This window comes from Salmo salar, chromosome 08 (genome assembly GCF_965601325.2).
Source record: "Salmo salar chromosome 08, fSalSal1, whole genome shotgun sequence".
NCBI classification, from domain to species: Eukaryota; Metazoa; Chordata; class Actinopteri; order Salmoniformes; family Salmonidae; genus Salmo; species Salmo salar.
The window spans coordinates 4,777,501-4,790,000 of record NC_138298.1 but is presented as its reverse complement, the minus strand read 5'-3'; the positions used below and the strand labels follow the sequence as shown (position 1 = coordinate 4,790,000).

At 36.0% G+C, this 12,500-nt stretch overlaps 1 non-coding gene across 1 annotated transcript; it reads left to right on the top strand.

Moving 5' to 3' along the window:
- The first annotated feature begins 6,029 nt into the window (after nucleotides 1–6,029).
- On the top strand, nucleotides 6,030–6,148 carry LOC145883628 (5S ribosomal RNA). Its single transcript, XR_014395204.1, has one exon. It is a non-coding gene; the product is annotated as a 5S ribosomal RNA (ribosomal RNA).
- Nucleotides 6,149–12,500: the final 6,352 nt, after the last annotated feature.

Below are 12,500 nucleotides of genomic sequence, written 5' to 3'. Positions count from 1 at the left end.
TCTTCTACGTTTTCAGTGACACAAAGTTCAAGCTGCTTATCTAATTGGTGAAAATGCAATGTCTGTTTATCACACTCACTTTGACTATATATGTTGTAGCAAGAGATTGTTTCTCGCATACGGCCATACCAGCCTGGGGGCGCTAATCCTTGATTGGAGAAGTGACGACAGGTGCGAGTAATTGAGCTGTGAGTGTTTGCTTGAGAGTGTTTGCTCGAGAGCTATTTTCGTTTCTTTTTTGGATTTTGCAATATAATTTATTGTTTTTTCATTTGGATAGTTTTTAGTTTTGTTTAGTTTTCCCCCCCTGCAGTTTTGCTGCCTGGGGGAGGTTTTTTCGCTTTCATTTTTGATTCACAATGACGGACAACATGGCAACGACAAACGGAACGGACAAAGACAACGAAAATGCGCAACGGAAGGAAAACGAAAAAGGAGGAATGAAATATGGAAAAGAATACACGGTGGCAATTGAGTTGGTGGGAGAAGAAAAGGTGACGACGATGGAATTACTACGAGCAATTAAGGAGACGTGTGGAGAGGTGGTGGGATGCCGAATGAAAGGAGATAAGAAATATGAAATTACGATGAGAAACGGAAAAGGTAAAGAACGGCTAATGGACGGTATACGGATAAAGGACAACAAGATACTGGCGAGAGATGTGAATATTAATGAATTGGTGGTGTCTTTTATGAATCTACCGGTATATATAGAAGATAAAGTGATACTGGACAAGTTGAGAAGCTGGGGAGTAACGGCCGTATCGGAGATAAGGAGGAGAGTTTGGCCTGGAACGGAGGTGGTTGACGGAACAAGGTTCTGTAAAGTTAAATTTACGGAAAAAGTCACATCATTGCCATATTCCACAAAAATTGAGACGCTGGAAGGAGCTGAATACTTCAGGGTGATCCATGACAAGCAGGTCAGAGTTTGTCGATTGTGCATACAACCTGGGCACATAGTTAAAGATTGCCCTGAATTCAAGTGTTTCAAGTGCGGCAATCAAGGCCATTATGCGAGAGAGTGTGTCGGAGAGAAGGAAAGGAATGTTTGTGGTAGATGCAGAAAGAGATTGGCGGAATGCAACTGTGGAGAAGTTATGACTGAAGAGGGGAGTCAAGTACTATTCGAGGAAGCAGTTGTATTGTCGGAAGAAGGAGAAGAAGATGGAGGAGATGATGTGGTGGAAGGTGGAGAGACGGAGGAAGGAAGAAGGGAGAAGAAGGAAGACCAGAAGATTAACGAAATTGGGAGCAGCATGGATTCAGAAATAAGAAGATGGAGTTTTCAGGAGGAGGGGGGGAGTGGACTGGGGGGAAACTCGGGGGACTCACAGGTTTTAGGGGAAAGCACAGCACAAACAAGTAACTCGGGGGGTGAAGAAATGGAGAGGGTTTTAAGTTTAATGACAATAACAGAGACGGGTATGAACACGGGGAGCACAACGACGACAATATATGAGACGGAGATGAACGCGGGGAGCACAACGAACATTCCAGAAACGGCGATGAACACGGGGAGCACAACGACGACTACACATGAGACGGAGATGAACATTCCAGAAACGGCGGAGAACACGGGGAGCACAACGAACATTCCAGAATCGGCGATGAACACGGGGAGCACAACGGACGAGGGTGTAAAGAAGAAAAGTTGGCTGGATGAAATGGACTTGGAGGAGATATCGGACTCGGATGATGGGGAAAAGTTTGAAAGAATGAGAGGAGGATACAGGAAGAGGAAAGCAGCGGAGGGGGGGGAGAGAAAGGGTGGAAGAGGAAAGAAACTGGATAAAAGGTAGAGGATAATGAAATTATATTTTATAATTTTATTATTTATTAGTATGGTCACAATAATGTCGATAAATGCGAATGGGTTGAGAACAATAGGAAAATTTAATAGAATAGTACACATAAAGAATTCTGATATTTTATGTATTCAAGAGACGCACTGGGATAATATGTGTGTTTTAGAAATTCAGAAAATATGGAGGGATTTTATTTATGTAAACAATGGTAGGGGGAATTCATGTGGGGTTGCAATTTTAATAAGGAAGGATGTAGTAGAAAATGTGAAGAAGATATATAATGATAATAATGGGCGGATTTTAATTTTAGACTTTGAGTATATGAGTAGGGTTTTTAGGATTATAAATATTTATGCGCCGAATAATGAAATAGAGAGAAGGAATTTATTTTTAGAATTAGCGAAATGGTGCAAGGGAAACTGTATTTTAGTTGGGGATTTTAATGTAAAAATGGATAGACTAGATATGACAAGGGGAGCTATTTTTAGAAGTGATGTATCTAGGGGGGTTTTAAGGAAAATGATGGTTGAAAACAATTTAATTGATATATGGAGGGAGGAGAATCCGAATAAGAGAGAATTTTCTAGAAGGCAGGTGGTTTTAGGGGAATTGAAACAGACACGGATAGATTTGGTTTTAGTAAATGAAGGGTTAAGGAATTTTATGAAGGATATTAAATATATTTTTACAACTTTTAGTGATCATGCTGGGTTAACATTTTCGGTGGGGTTAGATAAGGAAAGGAGAGGGGGGGGAATATGGTGTATGAATGCAGGGTATCTAGGTGATGAGGAATACGGGAAACAACTTAAATCTTTGATAGAAGATGAAATGGAGGATAAGCAAAAAGGGAATGATAAGTGCAAGTGGTGGGAAAATGTTAAGGAAAAAATAAAAGTTTTTAGTATTAGATATGCAAGGAAGAAGAGGAGTAGGATGATAAGAGCAGAAAATTATTTAAGAACAAAATTGAATGAAGAAATGAAGAAATGTGATAGTGATCCTGATTATACTATTGAAAGGTTTTTAGATTTAAAAGCAAAATTGAGCAAATGTGAAATAGAGAAGTGTAAGGGTGCAATTATTAGAAGTAGGGCAAAATATGTTTTAGAAGGGGAGAAATGTACCTCGTTTTTTCTTGGTTTAGAAAAAACTAAACAGACGAAATCATATATTAGTGAGATTGAAAATGTAAAGGGTGAAGTGGTAAATGATTATGTTGAAATATTAGAAACTGTACAGAATTTTTATAAGGATTTATTTAAGAAAGGGGAGGTGGAGGAGGGGTGTGTAAAAGAGATTTTAAGTAGTGTGGATGTGCAAATTGGTGTTGAAGATAAGCAAATGTGTGATAGGAAGATAACAATGGATGAAGTGAAAGATGCAATTAAGGGTTTACAAATAAATAAAAGTCCTGGAGTAGATGGACTAATTGCAGAGTTTTATAAAATGTATGAAAGTATTTTAGCACCTATTTTATTAGAAGTATATCAATATATGGAAGACAATGATACTGTTTCAGATTCCATGGTGACAGGGCTGATATCGATTTTATATAAAAATAAGGGGAGCAAACTGAAACTAGAAAATTATAGGCCAATTAGTTTATTAAACTCAGATTATAAGATTTTAGCTAAGATACTGGCAAATAGGATGAAGATGGTTTTAAATGATATTATAGCACCTACACAAAATTATAGTGTGCCTGGAAGAGATATAGCAGATACCATAACTACACTTAGAGATGTGATAAATAAAATGAATAGTGACAAGATGGGGGGGATTGTTTTAAGTATAGATTTTAATAAAGCTTTTGACAGGGTGGAACATGATTTTATGTTTAGGGTACTGGAAAAGTATGGGTTTGGAAATGGTATAATAAGATGGATAAAATTATTATATAGAAAGGCTAAAAGTACGGTTAAATGTAATGGGGTTTTAACAGATTCTTTTATTCTTGAGAGGTCAGTGAGACAGGGGTGCCCTTTATCAGCTTTATTGTTTGTTTTATCGGTAGAACCCTTAGCGGCATACCTTAAAAAAGATCATTTTATAAATTGTGTAGAGACTCCGCAAGGAGGTTTTAGTTTAATTCATCAATATGCAGACGATACCACAATTACAGTCAGAGATGAGGGAAGTGTTAAAAGGGTGATGGAGTGTTTTAAAGTATATGAGAAAGCCTCAGGAGCTAAAGTGAATATGGAAAAGTCAGTAATAATGTATGTTGGGAAGAATAATGAGGGGACTTTTCCTTTTAAGGTGGTAAATGATTATTTTAAGGTGTTAGGTGTGTTTTTAGGGGTGAAGGAACAAGAAGCTAGGGATCTGACATGGAGTGGGGTTATAAATAAAGTTAGGAAGGTAGTAAATATGTGGAGGGGGAGGGCTTTGAAATTAAAAGGGAAAGTAATTGTTGTAAATTCCTTGCTGATGTAAATTTTTATTCATGTCATGAACGTTTTAGATGTACCAGAATGGGTTTTATCTGAAATGAATACGATTTTAGTTGATTTTTTATGGGATGGGAAAGGAGCGAAAATTTCTTTTAAAACATTGATTGCAGGATATGAGGAGGGGGGTTTGAAGTTGGTGGATTTAAATGTAAGGAAAAAAGCAATTAGAGTTAAAATGGTACGGAAATATTTATATGGTGAACTAGATTATGGATGGAAAAGATTTTTTAAGGAGTATTTGCAGGAGGTTGGGAGGATGGGGGACAATGGTTTATTGATGTGCATGAAAAAAGAAATGTTAAGTAATATACCATTGTTTTATAGAGAAGTGTTTGAAGCTTGGGGGGAGTTTTTACCAAATATTTATTATGAGTGTACCATTTTAGACAATATTTTAAATCAGCCAATTTTCTTAAATCCCAAGATACAATATAATAATAAGATGTTGTTTTGTAAATATTTTATGAGGGCTGGGATGAGACAGATTGGGGATATTTTATACGAGGTCATTCCAGGGTTTCTTACTGTACAAGCGATCTATGATAATGTTTGTGAAGTAGAAGATGAAATAAGTAAAACTACAATAGAAAATATGTATAAGAGAATTTTAGGGTGTATTCCTGAAGAATGGGTGCTTTTAATAAATACAGAGGTGGTTGAGAGAGCTAAGGGTTTACCGGTTTTATATTATGAAAGTAATGGGGAGAAACATGTTTTATCAGGTTTGAAAGTTAAAAAGATTTATGAAAAATGTATTTTAAGAGAGATAAAAGCTCCTGCTTCAGAAAAAGTGTGGTCTAGGGTATTTGTAAATATAGATGTAAAATCAATATGGAAGAATGTCAATGTCAAATATAATTCTATAGAATGTGAAGATAATGATTTTAAATTGAAACATAATAGGATTTTTACGAACGTGGTTTTACATCAAATAAATAGAGACATTAAAAGAGAATGTGATATTTGTGGTACGGAGGTGGAAAATTTTATGCACTTTTTTATTGAATGTAGTAGATTACAAGGGTTTCATGAGTTTATAAAGGGGCTTTTAGAACAACATTGGGGAGAAGATATTGTAAATGGGGTTGAGTGGAGGAGGTTGTTTCTATTTGGTATAAATGGAAAAAGCAAAGTTTTTAATATTAATTTGATGAATTTTGTTCTTAGCCATGCTAGATACGCTGTAAGACAAAGAAGGAATTTAGGACATTATGAAGGGAAAATTGTGAGTGTGGAGGTTTTATTTAAAAGTATTTTAGAGAAAGATATTGAACTAATATATAAATATGGAGGATGTAATTTTGAAAAACTGTTTGTGTGGGGGAGCACTTTTATCGAAATTGATCAAAATGGAAAACTTGCTTTTAATTATTAATTGGTTTTAGTGGATGATTGTGTTTTTTAATTGGTTTTATTTTCTTTTCTTTTTTGATTTTGTAAAAGGATGAATTGTTCATCCTTTTTATTATTATTGTTTGAATATTGTAAATATTATGTGTTTTTTCATAATAAATGATAAAAAAAAAAAGGTACGCCTGATCTCGTCTGATTTCGGAAGCGAAGCAGGGTCGGGCCTGGTTAGTACTTGGATGGGAGACCGCCTGGGAATACCAGGTGCTGTAAGCATTTTGTCCACGAGGGTGTGCTCTTGCACTATTTCATCAGCAACACTGCCTTGTATTAAGCATTTAATGATGAATTGACTAAATGTCTGTTTTATCAGACTCACTTTGACTATATATGTTGTAGCAAGAGATTGTTTCTAGCTTACGGCCATATCAGCCTGGGTACGCCCGATCTCGTCTGATCTCGGAAGCTAAGCAGGGTCGGGCCTGGTTAGTACTTGGATGGGAGACCGCCTGGGAATACCAGGTGCTGTAAGCATTTTGTCCACGAGGGTGTGCTCCTGCACTATTTCATCAGCAACACTGCCTTGTAGTAAGCATTTAATGATGAATTGACTAAATGCAGCTTCCTGCCTTTTTAATAGGATCAAATTTCCGTGTGTTTTCAATTAGCATCTGCCTTGTATTTATAAGACAAACAAGAATATTGTTGCTGAATGCAGCTTGTGTGTGCATTATGCTCCTTTGCCCTGTTCAAATGATGAAAGGAAATAAAGTTTGTATTTTATCCAACTACCTGTGCTAAAAAGTGATGGGAACAGTGTTTATAATTTCTTCTACTTTTTCAGTGACACAAAGTTCAAGCTGCTTATCTAATTGGTGAAAATGCAATGTCTGTTTATCAGACTCATTTTGACTATATATGTTGTAGAAAGAGATTGTTTCTCGCTTACGGCCATACCAGCCTGGGGGCGCTAATCCTTGATTGGAGAAGTGACGACAGGTGCGAGTAATTGAGCTGTGAGTGTTTGCTTGAGAGTGTTTGCTCGAGAGCTATTTTCGTTTCTTTTTTGGATTTTGCAATATAATTTATTGTTTTTTCATTTGGATAGTTTTTAGTTTTGTTTAGTTTTCCCCCCCTGCAGTTTTGCTGCCTGGGGGAGGTTTTTTCGCTTTCATTTTTGATTCACAATGACGGACAACATGGCAACGACAAACGGAACGGACAAAGACAACGAAAATGCGCAACGGAAGGAAAACGAAAAAGGAGGAATGAAATATGGAAAAGAATACACGGTGGCAATTGAGTTGGTGGGAGAAGAAAAGGTGACGACGATGGAATTACTACGAGCAATTAAGGAGACGTGTGGAGAGGTGGTGGGATGCCGAATGAAAGGAGATAAGAAATATGAAATTACGATGAGAAACGGAAAAGGTAAAGAACGGATAATGGACGGTATACGGATAAAGGACAACAAGATACTGGCGAGAGATGTGAATATTAATGAATTGGTGGTGTCTTTTATGAATCTACCGGTATATATAGAAGATAAAGTGATACTGGACAAGTTGAGAAGCTGGGGAGTAACGGCCGTATCGGAGATAAGGAGGAGAGTTTGGCCTGGAACGGAGGTGGTTGACGGAACAAGGTTCTGTAAAGTTAAATTTACGGAAAAAGTCACATCATTGCCATATTCCACAAAAATTGAGACGCTGGAAGGAGCTGAATACTTCAGGGTGATCCATGACAAGCAGGTCAGAGTTTGTCGATTGTGCATACAACCTGGGCACATAGTTAAAGATTGCCCTGAATTCAAGTGTTTCAAGTGCGGCAATCAAGGCCATTATGCGAGAGAGTGTGTCGGAGAGAAGGAAAGGAATGTTTGTGGTAGATGCAGAAAGAGATTGGCGGAATGCAACTGTGGAGAAGTTATGACTGAAGAGGGGAGTCAAGTACTATTCGAGGAAGCAGTTGTATTGTCGGAAGAAGGAGAAGAAGATGGAGGAGATGATGTGGTGGAAGGTGGAGAGACGGAGGAAGGAAGAAGGGAGAAGAAGGAAGACCAGAAGATTAACGAAATTGGGAGCAGCATGGATTCAGAAATAAGAAGATGGAGTTTTCAGGAGGAGGGGGGGAGTGGACTGGGGGGAAGCTCGGGGGACTCACAGGTTTTAGGGGAAAGCACAGCACAAACAAGTAACTCGGGGGGTGAAGAAATGGAGAGGGTTTTAAGTTTAATGACAATAACAGAGACGGGTATGAACACGGGGAGCACAACGACGACAATATATGAGACGGAGATGAACACGGGGAGCACAACGAACATTCCAGAAACGGCGATGAACACGGGGAGCACAACGACGACTACACATGAGACGGAGATGAACATTCCAGAAACGGCGGAGAACACGGGGAGCACAACGAACATTCCAGAATCGGCGATGAACACGGGGAGCACAACGGACGAGGGTGTAAAGAAGAAAAGTTGGCTGGATGAAATGGACTTGGAGGAGATATCGGACTCGGATGATGGGGAAAAGTTTGAAAGAATGAGAGGAGGATACAGGAAGAGGAAAGCAGCGGAGGGGGGGGAGAGAAAGGGTGGAAGAGGAAAGAAACTGGATAAAAGGTAGAGGATAATGAAATTATATTTTATAATTTTATTATTTATTAGTATGGTCACAATAATGTCGATAAATGCGAATGGGTTGAGAACAATAGGAAAATTTAATAGAATAGTACACAAAGAATTCTGATATTTTATGTATTCAAGAGACGCACTGGGATAATATGTGTGTTTTAGAAGTACAGAAAATATGGAGGGATTTTATTTATGTAAACAATGGTAGGGGGAATTCATGTGGGGTTGCAATTTTAATAAGGAAGGATGTAGTAGAAAATGTGAAGAAGATATATAATGATAATAATGGGAGGATTTTAATTTTAGACTTTGAGTATATGAGTAGGGTTTTTAGGATTATAAATATTTATGCGCCGAATAATGAAATAGAGAGAAGGAATTTATTTTTAGAATTAGCGAAATGGTGCAAGGGAAACTGTATTTTAGTTGGGGATTTTAATGTAAAAATGGATAGACTAGATATGACAAGGGGAGCTATTTTTAGAAGTGACGTATCTAGGGGGGTTTTAAGGAAGATGATGGTTGAAAACAATTTAATTGATATATGGAGGGAGGAGAATCCTAATAAGAGAGAATTTTCTAGAAGGCAGGTGGTTTTAGGGGAATTGAAACAGACACGGATAGATTTGGTTTTAGTAAATGAAGGGTTAAGGAATTTTATGAAGGATATTAAATATATTTTTACAACTTTTAGTGATCATGCTGGGTTAACATTTTCGGTGGGGTTAGATAAGGAAAGGAAAGGGGGGGGAATATGGTGTATGAATGCAGGGTATCTAGGTGATGAGGAATACGGGAAACGACTTAAATCTTTGATAGAAGATGAAATGGAGGATAAGCAAAAAGGGAATGATAAGTGCAAGTGGTGGGAAAATGTTAAAGAAAAAATAAAAGTTTTTAGTATTAGATATGCAAGGAAGAAGAGGAGTAGGATGACAAGAGCAGAAAATTATTTAAGAACAAAATTGAATGAAGAAATGAAGAAATGTGATAGTGATCCTGATTATACTATTGAAAGGTTTTTAGATTTAAAAGCAAAATTGAGCAAATGTGAAATAGAGAAGTGTAAGGGTGCAATTATTAGAAGTAGGGCAAAATATGTTTTAGAAGGGGAGAAATGTACCTCGTTTTTTCTTGGTTTAGAAAAAACTAAACAGACGAAATCATATATTAGTGAGATTGAAAATGTAAAGGGTGAAGTGGTAAATGATTATGTTGAAATATTAGAAACTGTACAGAATTTTTATAAGGATTTATTTAAGAAAGGGGAGGTGGAGGAGGGGTGTGTAAAAGAGATTTTAAGTAGTGTGGATGTGCAAATTGGTGTTGAAGATAAGCAAATGTGTGATAGGAAGATAACAATGGATGAAGTGAAAGATGCAATTAAGGGTTTACAAATAAATAAAAGTCCTGGAGTAGATGGACTAATTGCAGAGTTTTATAAAATGTATGAAAGTATTTTAGCACCTATTTTATTAGAAGTATATCAATATATGGAAGACAATGATACTGTTTCAGATTCCATGGTGACAGGGCTGATATCGATTTTATATAAAAATAAGGGGAGCAAACTGAAACTAGAAAATTATAGGCCAATTAGTTTATTAAACTCAGATTATAAGATTTTAGCTAAGATACTGGCAAATAGGATGAAGATGGTTTTAAATGATATTATAGCACCTACACAAAATTATAGTGTGCCTGGAAGAGATATAGCAGATACCATAACTACACTTAGAGATGTGATAAATAAAATGAATAGTGACAAGATGGGGGGGATTGTTTTAAGTATAGATTTTAATAAAGCTTTTGACAGGGTGGAACATGATTTTATGTTTAGGGTACTGGAAAAGTATGGGTTTGGAAATGGTATAATAAGATGGATAAAATTATTATATAGAAAGGCTAAAAGTACGGTTAAATGTAATGGGGTTTTAACAGATTCTTTTATTCTTGAGAGGTCAGTGAGACAGGGGTGCCCTTTATCAGCTTTATTGTTTGTTTTATCGGTAGAACCCTTAGCGGCATACCTTAAAAAAGATCATTTTATAAATTGTGTAGAGACTCCGCAAGGAGGTTTTAGTTTAATTCATCAATATGCAGACGATACCACAATTACAGTCAGAGATGAGGGAAGTGTTAAAAGGGTGATGGAGTGTTTTAAAGTATATGAGAAAGCCTCAGGAGCTAAAGTGAATATGGAGAAGTCAGTAATAATGTATGTTGGGAAGAATAATGAGGGGACTTTTCCTTTTAAGGTGGTAAATGATTATTTTAAGGTGTTAGGTGTGTTTTTAGGGGTGAAGGAACAAGAAGCTAGGGATCTGACATGGAGTGGGGTTATAAATAAAGTTAGGAAGGTAGTAAATATGTGGAAGGGGAGGGCTTTGAAATTAAAAGGGAAAGTAATTGTTGTAAATTCCTTGCTGATGTCAATTTTTATTCATGTCATGAACGTTTTAGATGTACCAGAATGGGTTTTATCTGAAATTAATACGATTTTAGTTGATTTTTTATGGGATGGGAAAGGAGCGAAAATTTCTTTTAAAACATTGATTGCAGGATATGAGGAGGGGGGTTTGAAGTTGGTGGATTTAAATGTAAGGAAAAAAGCAATTAGAGTTAAAATGGTACGGAAATATTTATATGGTGAACTAGATTATGGATGGAAAAGATTTTTTAAGGAGTATTTGCAGGAGGTTGGGAGGATGGGGGACAATGGTTTATTGATGTGCATGAAAAAAGAAATGTTAAGTAATATACCATTGTTTTATAGAGAAGTGTTTGAAGCTTGGGGGGAGTTTTTACCAAATATTTATTATGAGTGTACCATTTTAGACAATATTTTAAATCAGCCAATTTTCTTAAATCCCAAGATACAATATAATAATAAGATGTTGTTTTGTAAATATTTTATGAGGGCTGGGATGAGACAGATTGGGGATATTTTATACGAGGTCATTCCAGGGTTTCTTACTGTACAAGCGATTTATGATAATGTTTGTGAAGTAGAAGATGAAATAAGTAAAACTACAATAGAAAATATGTATAAGAGAATTTTAGGGTGTATTCCTGAAGAATGGGTGCTTTTAATAAATACAGAGGTGGTTGAGAGAGCTAAGGGTTTACCGGTTTTATATTATGAAAGTAATGGGGAGAAACATGTTTTATCAGGTTTGAAAGTTAAAAAGATTTATGAAAAATGTATTTTAAGAGAGATAAAAGCTCCTGCTTCAGAAAAAGTGTGGTCTAGGGTATTTGTAAATATAGATGTAAAATCAATATGGAAGAATGTCAATGTCAAATATAATTCTATAGAATGTGAAGATAATGATTTTAAATTGAAACATAATAGGATTTTTACGAACGTGGTTTTACATCAAATAAATAGAGACATTAAAAGAGAATGTGATATTTGTGGTACGGAGGTGGAAAATTTTATGCACTTTTTTATTGAATGTAGTAGATTACAAGGGTTTCATGAGTTTATAAAGGGGCTTTTAGAACAACATTGGGGAGAAGATATTGTAAATGGGGTTGAGTGGAGGAGGTTGTTTCTATTTGGTATAAATGGAAAAAGCAAAGTTTTTAATATTAATTTGATGAATTTTGTTCTTAGCCATGCTAGATAGGCTGTAAGACAAAGAAAGAATTTAGGACATTATGAAGGGAAAATTGTGAGTGTGGAGGTTTTATTTAAAAGTATTTTAGAGAAAGATATTGAACTAATATATAAATATGGAGGATGTAATTTTGAAAAACTGTTTGTGTGGGGGAGCACTTTTATCGAAATTGATCAAAATGGAAAACTTGCTTTTAATTATTAATTGGTTTTAGTGGATGATTGTGTTTTTTAATTGGTTTTATTTTCTTTTCTTTTTTGATTTTGTAAAAGGATGAATTGTTCATCCTTTTTATTATTATTGTTTGAATATTGTAATTATTATGTGTTTTTTTCATAATAAAAGATTTTAAAAAAATAAAAAAAAATAAAAAGGTACGCCCGATCTCGTCTGATCTCGGAAGCTAAGCAGGGTCGGGCCTGGTTAGTACTTGGATGGGAGACCGCCTGGGAATACCAGGTGCTGTAAGCCTTTTGTCCACGAGGGTGTGCTCTTGCACTATTTCATCAGCAACACTGCCTTGTAGTAAGCATTTAATGATGAATTGACTAAATGCAGCTTCCTGCCTTTTTAATAGGATCAAATTTCCTTGTGTTTTCAATTAGCATCTGCCTTGTATTTATAA